This window comes from Ranitomeya imitator, chromosome 1 (genome assembly GCF_032444005.1).
Source record: "Ranitomeya imitator isolate aRanImi1 chromosome 1, aRanImi1.pri, whole genome shotgun sequence".
Classification (NCBI taxonomy): domain Eukaryota; kingdom Metazoa; phylum Chordata; class Amphibia; order Anura; family Dendrobatidae; genus Ranitomeya; species Ranitomeya imitator.
This window is the reverse complement of record NC_091282.1, coordinates 770,464,900-770,482,374: the sequence shown is the minus strand read 5'-3', so window position 1 is coordinate 770,482,374 and position 17,475 is coordinate 770,464,900. Positions and strand designations below refer to the sequence as shown.

The 17,475-nt window shown below is 44.1% G+C and overlaps 1 long non-coding RNA gene across 1 annotated transcript; it reads left to right on the top strand.

The window, feature by feature from the left end:
* The first annotated feature begins 5,388 nt into the window (after positions 1–5,388).
* On the top strand, positions 5,389–9,339 carry LOC138658100 (uncharacterized). The gene is made up of 4 exons (XR_011317342.1): positions 5,389–5,553; positions 7,923–7,970; positions 9,019–9,078; positions 9,171–9,339. It is a non-coding gene; the product is annotated as an uncharacterized lncRNA (long non-coding RNA).
* Positions 9,340–17,475: the final 8,136 nt, after the last annotated feature.

Genomic DNA, 17,475 nt, shown 5'->3' with positions numbered 1-17,475 from the left:
GGCTCATCGTCCTTTTCTACATAGGAGAATTTTCTGTGCCATTATGGTGGCTTCTCAGCTTCTTTTTCTACTGACACCTCTGAACTATCAAGCAGGGCATTTTCTTTTTGTCTTGCTTCACTTTCCCTTTTCGTTACATTACTTTTCTCGACGATAACTCCATACCGTCCAACTTGGCTTCCTGCCTCAGGCCTGGATACTTCTTCCTTCACTTTCTCACTATTTCTGTCCGGAATCCAGACTGCTACTCCCTTTCCTTCCAGGTGTCTCTTCTCTACAGAGTCTTGCTATCTGGCTCCTTTGTTTCCCTCTTGCCCATGGACACCCACTACAAGAGGTTCTGCTTCTCAGCCAGACCTGAAGTCTGCTACTCTTGCAGGCTTTTCCCTGTCTGACTTTCTGACAAGCTATCCACAGTCTCTTTACCTAGCCCCTACCATTCTGGGCTAGTCCCAACTGTTAACCCTCTCTCCTTATTAACTTCCTGCTACTGGGAAGAACATAATCAATCCTTACAGATTATTAAGCATTAAAGCGTCAAAATGCATTGCAACCACATAAATGTCTTCAAGGGGGAATGTGGACAACACCTCCACCTCTTTATTCTAGTATAGATGGTTAGCACTCGACCACGTAGAGAAAAGGTGCCAGTGAAAAGGAACCAAAAGTTCTGTAAAGTCCAAAATAGATATAGAATCACTGCACTCAATGGAAAAGTATGCTTTCAAGTGAATACATTTTATTTACGGTGGTGGGTGAAGCGACAGTTTTGTCGTTTCGGCCGGACTCCGGCCTTTATCACATAGTCGCTGGAAAAAATGTAAAACAATATATACAATCAGAATGTTTCATATACAAATATACAAAATATTTACAAAATATAAGAGAGCCAGCATATCCAGGTTTTTGTAGGCGCAAATATGCAGATGCATTTAGGCTGGCGACATCAAAGAACAAAAGATACTGGGTATCAGTAGTACAAAAAATGGCATAGAACATAAATTCCAAGAAGGATTAAAATTAAATCTAAATTAAACATGGAGCATACCCTTTAAGGTCACCGAAAGATTATTGCCACCATTTTTTGGAATATCTCAAATTGATGATGTACAGCCTAAAGGTAAAAGGATAAGGGGAAGAGTTGTTAAGAAGATAGCCTAGATATCACTGGCAAAGTGTAACATTGGGGACAGAAACATTGATGTAGTCTGTAGTGGTGCATCTCTCAACGATGTGATGTGACGTGACCGAGGGTAAGAAATGAAGGAAGGAAAAAAGAAGGGAAAAAAAGGAAAAAATATATATACCAGTTTAATGGATGGTCCAGGAGGGGTTTGCGGCAAGCCAAGGGAGCGCTGTCCTGACTGTAACAACTGAGCTATAGTGGGTAAAGTGGTCAGGGTGAGGATATGGCATATACTAGCGCTAGAGTCCGAGTGAGCGGTAAATGTACAACACAGTACTTACAAGAATTGGTGGCGCAGTAGTCCTGCGGGAGCAACGGCGTGCTAGTTGTTATGAACAGGTGATTCAGAACCACAATGGACCTAGTGGTTAAGAGCACACAAAGTGACCTGATAGTTACTAACATAGGACGAGCTCTGAGACGTGGGAACTCTGCTGACCGCAATCCCTAATCCTATCATTCCACACTAGAGGTAGCCGTGGATTGCGCCTAACGCTCCCTATGCAACTCGGCACAGCCTGAGAAACTAACTAGCCCTGAAGATAGAAAAATAAGCCTACCTTGCCTCAGAGAAATTCCCCAAAGGAAAAGGCAGCCCCCCACATATAATGACTGTGAGTTAAGATGAAAATACAAACACAGAGATTAAATAGATTTAGCAAAGTGAGGCCCGACTTACTGAATAGACTGAGGATAGGAAAGATAGCTTTGCAGTCAGCACAAAAACCTACAAACCACCACGCAGAGGGGCAAAAAGACCCTCCGCACCGACTAACGGTACGGAGGTGCTCCCTCTGCGTCTCAGAGCTTCTAGCAAGCAAGAAAAACCAATATAGCAAGCTGGACAGAAAATATAGCAAACAAAAGTAACACAAGCAGAACTTAGCTTATGCAGGGCAGACAGGCCACAAGAACGATCCAGGAGAGAGCCAGACCAATACTGGAACATTGACTGGAGGCCAGGAACAAAGAACTAGGTGGAGTTAAATAGAGCAGCACCTAACGACTTAACCTCGTCACCTGAGGAAGGAAACTTAGAAGCCGCAGCCCCACTCACATCCACCAGCGGAAGCTCATAGACAGAACCAGCCGAAGTACCACTCATGACCACAGGAGGGAGCTTGACCACAGAATTCACAACAGCTAGTGCAGTATATGTGTACTGCACGGGAGGAGGAACAGGAGCAGCAAGCCAGGGGAGCGCTGTCCTGACCGTGGCAACTGAGCTATAGTGGGTAGAGTGGTCAGGGTGAGAATATGGCATATAATACCGCTTGAGTTCAAGTGAGTGGTAAAATAGTACTTACTAGGATTGGTGGCGCAGTGGTCCTGCGGGAACAACGGCGTGCTGGTGCAGCGTGTGTGTACTGCACCGGAGGAGGAACCCTTTTCACATCGCGCCGTCCGGTCATGTGACCGGAAGTGAGTGCGGAGCCACTGCGCCTGCGCAAGACCATAGCATGGTGTCTATGGACACCTGCGCCTGCGTGTATAGTGTAAAACCGCTCCATGTCATGATGCAGAATGTCATGGCAGTTTGCGGTCAGGGAGGGGGAATAACTGGCGATATAGCGCACGCGCCAGTTGGACTGCACTAGCAGGGAATGTCTGCACCTGCGTGGGTGACGGGGCCGCATTAGTACTATATAAGAAAGAGAGAGGCACTAGTAGCTAGAGATGAAAGTAGAATCACCTTGTCCATGTGGTTTCCACCTCTTTTTGGTCTTGGCACTTTTTCAATAATCTGGTACCTTAATTGAGATACATTGTGTTTTGCCTCTTTAAAATGTGCTGGTAGGGGTAGCCATGTCTTACCACATCGGATAGTGGACTTATGTCCAGAAATACGGTCACGTATGGCCTGGGTGGTCTCTCCCACATATAGCAATCCACATGGGCATTTTATGATGTATACAACAAAGTTTGTTTCACATGTGAAGAAATCCTTATTAAAACAAAGGGAAACGTATTGGATCTACACCTTAGATACCCTACACCCCAGAGGGTTAAATCGAGAAATAGATTGGCTAATCTGATATATTTCTTTCCCTAGCCCCATTGAAAAATCATTTGAAAAATCGTTTGTCTCAGTTTCTTCATTCTTCTTCTGGGGCGGTAAGACCAACCTGCATCCCTCTTCTTTTGCCCCCCCCCCCTTCCCCCCTTTTTTTGTTTTATGTTCTTTGCTTCCCCCCTTTTTTCCCCCTTTTGTTTCCTTTTTCTCTTGTTTTCATTTGCTTTCTTTACCTCCCATTTTTTTTCTTTTGTTTGGACTCCTACAAATGCCCTTAATCTGGTAGACTGGGACAATATCCTCAGAAATAAGAATACAGATAATAAATGGGAAATGTTTAAGAACATCCTAAATAGGCAGTGTAAGCGGTTTATACCTTGTGGAAATAAAGGGACTAGAAATAGGAAAAACCCAATGTGGCTAAACAAAGAAGTAAGACAGGCAATTAACAGTAAAAAGAAAGCATTTGCACTACTAAAGCAGGATGGCACCATTGAAGCTCTAAAAAACTATAGGGAGAAAAATACTTTATCTAAAAAACTAATTAAAGCTGCCAAAAAGGAAACAGAGAAGCACATTGCTAAGGAGAGTAAAACTAATCCCAAACTGTTCTTCAACTATATCAATAGTAAAAGAATAAAAACTGAAAATGTAGGCCCCTTAAAAAATAGTGAGGAAAGAATGGTTGTAGATGACGAGGAAAAAGCTAACATATTAAACACCTTCTTCACCACGGTATTCACGGTGGAAAATGAAATGCTAGGTGAAATCCCAAGAAACAATGAAAACCCTATATTAAGGGTCACAAATCTAACCCAAGAAGAGGTGCGAAACTGGCTAAATAAGATTAAAATAGATAAATCTCCGGGTCCGGATGGCATACACCCACGAGTACTAAGAGAACTAAGTAATGTAATAGATAGACCATTATTTCTTATTTTTAGGGACTCTATAGCGACAGGGTCTGTTCCGCAGGACTGGCGCATAGCAAATGTGGTGCCAATATTCAAAAAGGGCTCTAAAAGTGAACCTGGAAATTATAGGCCAGTAAGTCTAACCTCTATTGTTGGTAAAATATTTGAAGGGTTTCTGAGGGATGTTATTCTGGATTATCTCAATGAGAATAACTGTTTAACTCCATATCAGCATGGGTTTATGAGAAATCGCTCCTGTCAAACCAATCTAATCAGTTTTTATGAAGAGGTAAGCTATAGGCTGGACCACGATGAGTCATTGGACGTGGTATATCTCGGTTTTTCCAAAGCGTTTGATACCGTGCCGCACAAGAGGTTGGTACACAAAATGAGAATGCTTGGTCTGGGGGAAAATGTGTGTAAATGGGTTAGTAACTGGCTTAGTGATAGAAAGCAGAGGGTGGTTATAAATGGTATAGTCTCTAACTGGGTCGCTGTGACCAGTGGGGTACCGCAGGGGTCGGTATTGGGACCTGTTCTCTTCAACATATTCATTAATGATCTGGTAGAAGGTTTACACAGTAAAATATCGATATTTGCAGATGATACAAAACTATGTAAAGCAGTTAATACAAGAGAAGATAGTATTCTGCTACAGATGGATCTGGATAAGTTGGAAACTTGGGCTGAAAGGTGGCAGATGAGGTTTAGCAATGATAAATGTAAGGTTATACACATGGGAAGAAGGAATCAATATCACCATTACACACTGAATGGGAAACCACTGGGTAAATCTGACAGGGAGAAGGACTTGGGGATCCTAGTTAATGATAAACTTACCTGGAGAAGCCAGTGCCAGGCAGCAGCTGCCAAGGCAAACAGGATCATGGGGTGAATTAAAAGAGGTCTGGATACACATGATGAGAGCATTATACTGCCTCTGTACAAATCCCTAGTTAGACCGCACATGGAGTACTGTGTCCAGTTTTGGGCACCGGTGCTCAGGAAGGATATAATGGAACTAGAGAGAGTACAAAGGAGGGCAACAAAATTAATAAAGGGGATGGGAGAACTACAATACCCAGATAGATTAGCGAAATTAGGATTATTTAGTCTAGAAAAAAGACGACTGAGGGGCGATCTAATAACCATGTATAAGTATATAAGGGGACAATACAAATATCTCGCTGAGGATCTGTTTATACCAAGGAAGGTAGCACTAGAACCGAGTCTACCAGTGGCGGGATACTCGGCATTCCACCAGGCGACACAGCTCTCTAAGCTCTTCTGGGTCCATCGATGGCAGGCCCGGAACCTCAAACTCTTCCACCTCCCATTCTTCTTTTTTAGGGAACAGCCGCGGCCGCCAAAAGGGAAAACGAGGCGGGGGGGCCAATGTCGCCGTGGAACCCAGAAACCAGATGGCAACTCGCTCACAGGTAAGGACCTACCACTGGTAGTCAACATCTCCTCGAAAAACTTGGACACACATCAACTGTCGGTACTTCAAAAGGGCCTATCGTTCTGCCCTATGTACAAGTTCAACTCCTTTGAACTCAACATGGATCTACAGAGGTTCTATCGTAACCTCAGACTACGTGTCCATTTCTCAGAGCAACCCCCTGCTCTGAATTCATCAAGACAGGACAAGACTCTGCTTGAACTCCACAATCTGGGGCTACGGACCCATAGCACCTACATGCCACCACGGTCCAACCCACCGGTGGAAACTTTTGTTTCCCTTGTTGAGAGAGACATTCACATACTGACTCGGGATATGGACCGGGGGAAGTTCCAGTTCCACACTAATCTCTCACAACCAGAGAGACTTTCACTGGAGCAACTATCGTCGGATAAGTCTTTAATTATTAAACCAGCTGATAAGGGTGGGGCGACGGTGGTTATGGACAGATCTGACTATCTGGAAGAAGTCTTCAGACAGTTGGGGGACACCACGGTATACAAGGTTATACCACATAACCCCTTGCATCAACTAGTCAAAAAAATTGCGCCAGTCATAGATTTCCATTTCCAAGCTGGTACTATCGATAGTAAGATGAGGGACTTCCTCATTAAAAGGGACCCCATCACTCCTATATTTTATGTTTTACCTAAAATACATAAAAGACTAGTTAAACCACCAGGCCGACCAATCGTATCTCTGACCGATTCGGTCTTATCACCACTATCGATGACCCTGGAAAAAATCCTAACACCACTAGTTAAAACCACACGTTCCTTCCTGCTGGATACCAATGACTTTATTCAAGTCATCAAGTCGTTGGGCCCCATGATCCCCTCCTCTCTACTGATTACCTGGGATGTCACCAGCTTATATACTTCAATAGTACATGAGAAGGGCTTAGCAGCTACAGACAGGCTCCTGAGTGAGAACAAAGTAGATTTCAAAATCCGCCATTTTTGTGCCGACCTTTTGGGGTTGGTACTCAAGGAAAACTACTTTATGTTCCAGGATACTTTTTATGCCCAACAACAAGGCACAGCAATGGGCGCGAACGTAGCGCCCCCTTACGCTATTGCATACATGGCGGCCTTTGAAAGTGATTTTGTATATAATCATCCCCTATTTATAGCTCACTGTAGGGTTTGGCGGAGATATATCGATGATATATTTTGCGTATGGGACGGTCCTATCGAATCACTACTGTCCTTTGACCAACATATCAACAGTATCTGGCCTGAACTCAAATTTTCTTTACAACAGGATACACATAGGATTAGCTTTCTGGACACCCTGGTATACAAGGAGAGGGAGGGCCACTTGGCTATTGATTTGTTTACAAAACCGACAGATCGCAATGGTCTTTTGCACTTTACCAGCTGCCACCCACCCTCCATTAAGAACTCCATACCCAAATCACAGTTTCACAGGGTGGACAGAATTGTCTCCGATGAAAATATCAAAAAGACCAGGCTTACAGAGATGGAACATAAATTTACTGATAGGGGTTATCCCCATGGGGTACTGACGAATGCCAGACGCAATTTATCACACAGCAAACCTAAGGATAATCAGAAGAGAATCCCCTTTGTTTCAACTTTCCACCCTTTCTCTGGCCTGGTACAATCTACCATTAGGAGGCATTGGAACATCCTAACCAAAAGTTATCCTACTATCGCAGAGTTCCAAGTACCTTTCCTCTCATGTTTCAAACGAGCAAGGAACCTTAAGGACAGGTTAGTAAAGGCAGATGTTGGCCCGGGCACGATGGTCCCCAAACAAACATTCCTACAAACCCAGAGACGTGGTACATTCCCTTGCTTAAACTGTCTCCAGTGCAGCAACGTACAAAAGGGCCCCTCGGTATTTCACCCGCAGACTGGCAAAGCCATTCCCATAAGAGGTTTTTACACCTGTGAGTCCACTTTTGTAGTCTATCTTATAAAATGCCCTTGTGGTCTGGCCTATGTGGGTGAGACCACACAAACAGTGAGGGATAGGGTGGCCCAACATAAATCCACCATCCGATGCAACAAAACGCACCTCCCCCTCCCATACCATTTCTCCACAAAAAATCACAGCATTTCCCAACTCCGGTTCCAGGTTCTGGAACAGGTCGACATCCCAAGGAGGGGCCAAAACCGCACCAGGTTGCTCCAAAAGAGGGAAGCTTATTGGATTTACACACTACAGACTTTAGAACCAAAGGGATTAAACAGGGATTACGATGTCTCAGCTTTTTTGTAATATACTGTGTATGTTGTTTTAGCACGTTTACTAGATGCGTTGACCCCAGTTGACTGGTTGTGCTATGTTTTTTAACTGTTTCTTGTCCTTTTTCTACAGAATCGCTAATCACACCTCTCGCACTGAGCACCGGTCGTATCCCATATGGTACAGTATATCTGCACTATGCCAATTCTGACAGGGAGTGTTTTCCACGTCTTTCTCGCCCTTTTGTGTGACCACCTTGTAGGGCCCCTCTCTCTGTGTAATGGTCTGTTTATATTTATTTTTATTTTATTTATTCATTTCTTGTACTGAGGGCTTCATCCTGTACCTCGCCCTGCAGCCTCATCGCTCTGACTAGGCGTTCCCTTTACTGTCCCGTTTGCCCTACGTTGCAGCCCTGCCCACACACGCTCACACACAGAGCCGGATGGCTCTCCCCCTTGCGCGCAGGTGCCGTAGGTATGGCATCTCTCTCCAGTGCGTCTCTGGCCGGTGTTCTTACTGCGCACGCGCCACCTACCCGGTCACGTGTCTCTGGTGACGCGGTGGGTCAGGTGACCATCGGGCAGCGCGCACTTAAAACCCGGAAGTGCCGCTGCCTGCCATCAGTCCCGGGCACCCTGCGACCGTTGCGGATCAGCGCCGATGTCCTCTGAGCTCCCAGGTATTAGTCTTATCCACCTGTAGCAGCGCTCAGCTCTCCCGCCCCCTCCTGGGCCCTGTCATTTATGCCTTGTTCCTTTTCGTCCACAGCGCTACTGCCCTTGCGAGTATTTCGCCCCGTACAGCGCTGTCTCTTCTTCTCCAGGCTCTTAGGTAATGGCGGTAATAGGAGTGCGTCCCTGCTTCACACTAGTACGCTCATATTAGACTACATGTCATAGTCCTCCTTCCTACTATTTTGTTCTAGGCGCTTTCTGGTCCCGGTACCTATTTGACGCTGGCCCCGCTGATTGCCTCCGTATATTGTTTTTCGTCTTCCAGGTATTACATTGGGGCATGTGGACTCATACTACTCGGGGCACACACTTTTTGGCACTACGTATATTAAGATAGATATCCCCGGTACTACCGGACCTGGGCTCTAGGTGGTCACACATGAGGATTGGTTTATTAACCTTATGTACCTTGCTGCTCAGTATCGCTAGACGAGACTTATACATTGGCATTAGTGTGTGTACTCATATGTACGTGTTTTTTATATTTCTAGGCACCTTACCTTGCACCTCAGCCTAGTGACCCCGTGCCTTGGGGGGTCACTGCACTCTCTGTATCCTTTGGGGGTGGTCATCATGCTACCTACTCGCTCAGTCACCCGAGATGGACTTGTTACTTTCACTTGTTTCCTATACACATTCACAGTCTATTGCATCTCCTGAAAGTGACTCACGGAACACCAGTCCGGATCTTTTAGACCGCCACTGCTGTGATTATCTATACAACCAGTGATGTATTTAGTTGTTTTTCTTCAAGCAAAATGTATTACATCTGTATTTACTTTGTGCATCATATGTATCCTCTAAAAGTATTCTCCTGTGTTTTGTATACATGTATTACAGTGTTCCAAAAAATACTACTGGTCTGTTGTTAAAGACCGAAAACGTTTAAGTTGGATAGTTGGAACTGGATGCACTGAATAAACTAATCTCTTATCTTGCAACACAATCTCCTGAGTGCCAAGTATTTTGTTATTTATACCAAGGAAGGTGACGGGCACAAGGGGGCATTCTTTGTGTCTGGAGGAGAGAAGGTTTTTCCACCAACATAGAAGAGGATTCTTTACTGTTAGGGCAGTGAGAATCTGGAATTGCTTGCCTGAGGAGGTGGTGATGGCGAACTCAGTCGAGGGGTTCAAGAGAGGCCTGGATGTCTTCCTGGAGCAGAACAATATTGTATCATACAATTATTAGGTTCTGTAGAAGGACGTAGATCTGGGGATTTATTATGATGGAATATAGGCTGAACTGGATGGACAAATGTCTTTTTTCGGCCTTACTAACTATGTTACTATGTTACTATGTTACAAATGCCGATTATTATTATTTTTTCAATTGCTTACTTATTTATTTATTTATTTATTCATTTTTTTATTTATTTGTTCAATTGTCTATTGTACCATTCCCATTGTACTGACCGCCGACTGTGCTATATAGTTACCTTATATACACTACCAACATTCTATTTGTACGGACCGCCGACTGTGCTGTATATTGTTACCATATTTACACTACCAACATTGTCTTTATATGGACAAGGTGATTCTACTTTCATCTCTAGCTACTAGTGCCTCTCTCTTTCTTATATAGTACTAATGCGGCCCCGTCACCCACGCAGGCGCAGAAATTCCCTGCTAGTGCAGTCCAACTGGCGCGTGCGCTATATCGCCAGTTATTCCCCCTCCCTGACCGCAAACTGCCATGACATTCTGCATCATGACAGGGAGCAGTTTTACACTATACACGCAGGCGCAGGTGTCCATAGACACCATGCTATGGTCTTGCGCAGGCGCAGTGGCTCCGCACTCACTTCCGGTCACATGACCGGACGGCGCGATGTGAAAAGGGTTCCTCCTCCGGTGCAGTACACACACGCTGCACCAGCACGCCGTTGTTCCCGCAGGACAACTGCGCCACCAATCCTAGTAAGTACTATTTTACCACTCACTTGAACAGCGCTCCCTTGGCATGCCGCAAACCCCTCCTGGACCATCCATTAAACTGGTATATATATTTTTTCCTTTTTTCCCTTCTTTTTTCCTTCCTTCATTTCTTACCCTCGGTCACGTCACATCACATCGTTGAGAGATGCACCACTACAGACTACATCAATGTTTCTGTCCCCAATGTTACACTTTGCCTGTGATATCTAGGCTATCTTCTTAACAACTCTTCCCCTTATCCTTTTACCTTTAGGATGTACATCATCAATTTGATATATTCCAAAAAACGGTGCCAATAATCTTTCGGTGACCTTAAAGGGTATGCTCCATGTTTAATTTAGATTTAATTTTAATCCTTCTTGGAATTTATGTTCTATGCCATTTTTTGTACTACTGATACCCAGTATCTTTTGTTCTTTGATGTCGCCAGCCTAAATGCATCTGCATATTTGCGCCCACACAAACCTGGATATGCTGGCTCTCTTATATTTTGTAAATATTTTGTATATTTGTATATGAAATATTCTGATTGTATATGTTGTTTTATATTTTTTCCAGCGACTATGTGAGAAAGGCCGGAGTCCGGCCGAAACGTCAAAACTGTCGCTTCACCCACCACCGTAAATAAAATTTATTCACTTGAAAGCATACTTTTCCATTGAGTGCAGTGATTCTATATCTATTTTGGACTTTACGGAACTTTTGGTTCCTTTTCACTGGCACCTTTTCTCTACGTGGTCGAGTGCTAACCATCTATACTAGAATCGGACTGTTTTCTTGGTTATTAGCACCGACCTGAATATCCATGTCGTCTGAAACCTACATGTACAATGATGCACTAGGCTCCACAATCCTATCCAGAATTAGATCTGGCACAGACTTTCTCCACATCCCTAGCAGGGACATCAAGACAAAAGACTGGGAAAAGGAAAGAAAGAGACTGATAGCATACGATTTACACTGTGCGACACTGGGAGAGTACCACAGACAGGGCAAGGTACCTCGGGGATTAAGGTGTAATCTACGACGACTCTGTTTTCTGATAATAACAAGTATTGTGCTACTTTTCAGAAAATCCTGAACAAGTGCTCTTTCGATATTATTCTACTCACAATCGAATATCTTCAAGAAGCCATTAAAGAGACTGAGGAGAAAATTTCCACAATCGAAACACAACTCACTTCAACCTTGAGCACTACGGACTTTAATACCCTGAAAAGTAAGATCGATTCAGCACTCGTAACACATCAGAAGACCTTAGAAGACAGGAAGAGGTCTAAATTTCAACGCGACACCGAGGATTACCTCAATAATAGAGTATATAGATGGGAGGATACAGCTCAGAGACGCTATCATCAGAGACCCCGTTACCAACAGGGAGGATACACAGCTTCAGGGGGCGACACTGGCAGAGCTCCCCCCTCCAGAACGGCTTTTTTAGGCCAAAGCACGCACCAACGAGGCGGTCGAGGAGGAGGAGACGAGAATCGGCAGATGGTCCTTCGCTCTCAGGTAGGAGTCCAAACATAGTTGTCAACATTTCTGATTATTCACTTTCTCCCCTAGAGCTTAAAGTTCTTAATCTTGGTCTCTCCTTCTGTCCAACACCTAAATGGAATGCCTTCCAACTGGAGAAAGATCTCCAGCAATTCTACCGCAACATCAGATTAAAGGTACACTTCGAAAACATCTCACCACACGTACCCAACTCCTTAGGTTCTATCCCTGATAGTGAATCAAGTCCGTCCATCTCAATTAGCTCCTTGGGTCTAAGGAATCCAAGCAACTTTATTCCCCCCAGATCCAATCATGCCGTTGAGACATTTGTGGACCTGGTAGATAGAGACATCAAACAAACCATCCATACTCAACGGTTGGGCCTACTCCCCATCCGCCATAACTTATCAGCACTAGAGAAACAAACATTGAAATCCTTACAGGACAATACGAATATCATTATTAAGGCAGCTGACAAGGGAGGGGCCCTAGTAGTCATGAATAAAAGCCAGTATGTGGGTGAAATTAGGAGACAATTAGCCGACACCAAAACTTATAGAAAAATCCAATCCGACCCTACATTTACCATACGTAGAAAAATTGACAATATCCTCAACAAACATTTAGAAAACAAGACAATTGATAGCAAAACAAAAACTTTCCTAATCAACCAACACCCAGTTACCCCAGTGCTGTATACTCTACCCAAGATTCACAAAGACTTACATAACCCACCCGATCGTCCTATTGTTGCCTCAACGAACTCAATTCTGAACCCTCTATCAATATTTCTCGAAAAAATGCTAACACCATACACTCACAATACCAAATCCTTCATTTTGGACACAGGCGATTTTTTGAACAAAATCCGTACTCTTGACACAGTCCCATCCACCAGCATCCTCTGTACTCTCGATGTGAACAGTCTGTACACATCTATTGCTCACGAAAAGGGTATACAAGCAGTTTTACAAACTCTGGAGGAAGCAAAGACTGACACAAGGTCACGAGAATTATGTCTTGACCTTCTCAACATAGTACTGAGGGAAAATTTCTTCCGTTTTAAGGACGATTTTTTTGTCCAGACGTGCGGGACCGCCATGGGCTCAAATGTTGCCCCCGCCTACGCCAATTTAAACATGGACAGATTCGAACGTGACCACATTTACTCCAATCCATTATTCCAGCAACATGCCATCACATGGCTCCGCTATATTGATTACATTTTTTGTATCTGGCTTGGAGACCTCAATAGCCTATCCACCTTCTTCAATACCCTCAATAGCGTCAGGGAGGAACTCAAATTCACACTCTCTCATGACTCAGAGACTATTACTTTTTTAGACACACGGGTTCAGAAGGACTCCCAGGGCAAATTGACCACCGACATCTACACCAAGCCCACTGATTGTAATAATCTTCTTCGTTATGACAGTTGCCATCCCAAATCCACAAGGGACAGTCTTCTACGGTCACAATTCAAAAGGGTTACGAGAATTGTATCCGATAGTGCCACTAGAAAATCCAGATTGCAGGAAATGTCAGATAAATTCAAGTCTAGGAATTATCCATCCACACTACTAGCCACCGAAATGTCCAGGGCCCTGGAAGATACTGAAATCAATACTCCCACTACGAAACCACCTAGGTTACCTTTTGTTCATGACCATCACCCATCCATGAACAAAGTCCACAATCTGATTCAAAAACACTGGCCTCTCCTTACGAAAGCATATCCCAATATCACCGTATTCAGAAATCCACCTTTAATGTGTCTCAGAAGACCTCAAAACATCAAAGATAGAGTAGTCAGAGCTGACGTAGGACATAACAACAAAACATCCACACGTACCCTCACAGGACTTCGCAGAACTGGCACTTTTCCGTGCCTAAACTGTATGAGTTGTTCAAACATCATTAAAGGCAATGAAGTCGTACACCCCCGAACAGGCAAATCATACCCTATTAAGGATTTCTTCACATGTGAAACAAACTTTGTTGTATACATCATAAAATGCCCATGTGGATTGCTATAAGTGGGAGAGACCACCCAGGCCATACGTGACCGTATTTCTGAACATAAGTCCACTATCCGATGTGGTAAGACATGGCTACCCCTACCAGCACATTTTAAAGAGGCAAAACACAATGTATCTCAATTAAGGTACCAGATTATTGAAAAAGTGCCAAGACCAAAAAGAGGTGGAAACCACATCAGCTTATTAAAACAAAGGGAAACGTATTGGATCTACACCTTAGATACCCTACACCCCAGAGGGTTAAATCGAGAAATAGATTGGCTAATCTGATATATTTCTTTCCCTAGACCCATTGAAAAATCATTTGAAAAATCGTTTGTCTCAGTTTCTTCATCCTTCTTCTGGGGCGGTAAGACCATCCTGCATCCCTCTTCTTTTTGCCCCCCCCCCCCACCCTTACCCCCTTTTTTTGTTTTATGTTCTTTGCTTCCCCCCTTTTTTCCCCCTTTTGTTTCCTTTTTCTCTTGTTTTCATGTGCTTTCTTTACCTCCCATTTTTTTTCTTTTGTTTGGACTCCTACAAATGCCGATTATTATTATTTTTTCAATTACTTACTTATTTATTTATTCATTTTTTTATTTATTTGTTCAATTGTCTATTGTACCATTCCCATTGTACTGACCGCCGATTGTGCTATATAGTTACCTTATATACACTACCAACATTCTATTTGTACGGACCGCCGACTGTGCTGTATATTGTTACCATATTTACACTACCAACATTGTCTTTATATGGACAAGGTGATTCTACTTTCATCTCTAGCTACTAGTGCCTCTCTCTTTCTTATATAGTACTAATGCGGCCCCGTCACCCACGCAGGCGCAGAAATTCCCTGCTAGTGCAGTCCAACTGGCGCGTGCGCTATATCGCCAGTTATTCCCCCTCCCTGACCGCAAACTGCCATGACATTCTGCATCATGACAGGGAGCGGTTTTACACTATACACGCAGGTGTCCATAGACACCATGCTATGGTCTTGCGCAGGCACAGTGGCTCCGCACTCACTTCCGGTCACATGACCGGACGGCGCGATGTGAAAAGGGTTCCTCCTCCGGTGCAGTACACACACGCTGCACCAGCACGCCGTTGTTCCCGCAGGACCACTGCGCCACCAATCCTAGTAAGTACTATTTTACCACTCACTTGAACTCAAGCGGTATTATATGCCATATTCTCACCCTGACCACTCTACCCACTATAGCTCAGTTGTCACAGTCAGGACAGCGCTCCCTTGGCTTGCCGCAAACCCCTCCTGGACCATCCATTAAACTGGTATATATATTTTTTCCTTTTTTTCCCTTCTTTTTTCCTTCCTTCATTTCTTACCCTCGGTCACGTCACATCACATCGTTGAGAGATGCACCACTACAGACTACATCAATGTTTCTGTCCCCAATGTTACACTTTGCCAGTGATATCTAGGCTATCTTCTTAACAACTCTTCCCCTTATCCTTTTACCTTTAGGATGTACATCATCAATTTGAGATATTCCAAAAAACAGTGCCAATAATCTTTTGGTGACCTTAAAGGGTATGCTCCATGTTTAATTTAGATTTAATTTTAATCCTTCTTGGAATTTATGTTCTATGCCATTTTTTGTACTACTGATACCCAGTATCTTTTGTTCTTTGATGTCGCCAGCCTAAATGCATCTGCATATTTGCGCCCACACAAACCTGGATATGCTGGCTCTCTTATATTTTGTAAATATTTTGTATATTTGTATATGAAACATTCTGATTGTATATATTGTTTTATATTTTTTCCAGCGACTATGTGATAAAGGCCGGAGTCCGGCCGAAACGTCAAAACTGTCGCTTCACCCACCACCGTAAATAAAATTTATTCACTTGAAAGCATACTTTTCCATTGAGTGCAGTGATTCTATATCTATTTTGGACCTTCACCTCTTTACACAGATCTCAAACTCAAGATCAAGGTAACTGTCCTTTCATTCACATTTCAGGCACATGGCTGGGGATGACCCCAAAAATGTGAAAGTGATAGACGTACCGTATATTATTTTAAGAGGATTGCAATCACAGACCGAACATACTTTGATATTGCGCCTCATTAGGGTACACTGAGTCTTTTTGCTGAGATTTTAGAGTGGATTTTTGGGCAGAAAGTCAAAGTTTGCATTTTTGAGAAGGACTTGGATTTTCTGCTGTTTTTGCACAAAAAAACTCTGAAAAACTCAGACAGCCCATACCCTTAAAGGTGAATGTGTTTGATACCCCTGAGGTGCCTGCTTTTCTTGCACATTACCAGAAACTGCATTCAGCAGAAGAGCTACCAGCAAGATACAAAAGGTTCAATAAATAAACCCAGATGGTTTTCTGACTTGTCCACATTCCAGAAGTCAGGACTAGAGTTGAGCGACCTTGACCTTTTTAGAGTCGAGCCGGGTTTCGCGAAACCCGACTATCTCAAAAGTCGGGTCGAGTGAAATCGGCCGATTATGACGTAAAGTCGGGATCGACCGAAACACGAAACCCAATGCAAGTCAATGGGGCAGCATAGTCGGCAGTGAGTGGGGGCCAGGAAAACACCTAGAGTGCCCATTTTAATGTCAAAACCATCCATTCTTCTTAATGAAGCTTGTCAAGCGTAATTTACCTTATAATAATTGGAAGGCATTTGAAATTGGGGGTCATTTGGCTAAAGTTGTGGTGGGTAGGGCTGGTTCAAGTAATTAGTGGGCCCAGGAAATCTGGACCACGTCACGGCAGTGGAGCAGGGAGAGGTAAGTATTTCAACTTTGCAAGTGCTGTGAACCTGAGCAAGCAGGGGGGGCCCACTCGTTGGCATTGGCACTGGCACAGGGCCCCTCAAAGTACAGCGGTGTGTTTGCACGGCGGGGGCGCCTCCCACCGGCAGCAACACTTTTGCATACTATGAGAGGCCCTGTGCCAGTGACGTCGCCAACTAGTATTCCTCCCCCCACCTGATGAAGGAACCTGCACTTTCATCTGCACCTTCCTGTTTGTCCCCGTGTAAGGTGGTATGGTATGCGGGAAGAGCAACCTGACTTTCAGCAGGGTCACAATGTTGTTGTGTAGCGTGCACGGGGAATGTTGCGTTATGGGTCAATGTACCAGCAGACTCATCTATCACTGGCTGGGCAATGGGCAGGATGAGGAGGAAACACAGATATAGGCCCAAATAATAAAGTGGGCTAAATGCAGTTCAAAATTGGTAACACAGGAATAACCAGGGGGCATTGCAGTGGAGGACAACTGGAATGAGAGGCTGACACAGAGAGTAGGCCCAAATCAGTAAGTAGTCGAAATGCAGTTCAAAATTGGCAACCGTTGTAAACAGGCGGCACAGCTTTGTTCAGTGGAGGAGAACAGCAAGGAGTGGCAGACACCGATAGTAGGCCCCAACCCAACTAGTAGGCCAAATGCAGTCTAACATTAACAACTACTTAACGAGCGCCTGAAAACGGAATTTCAGGACAGGAAA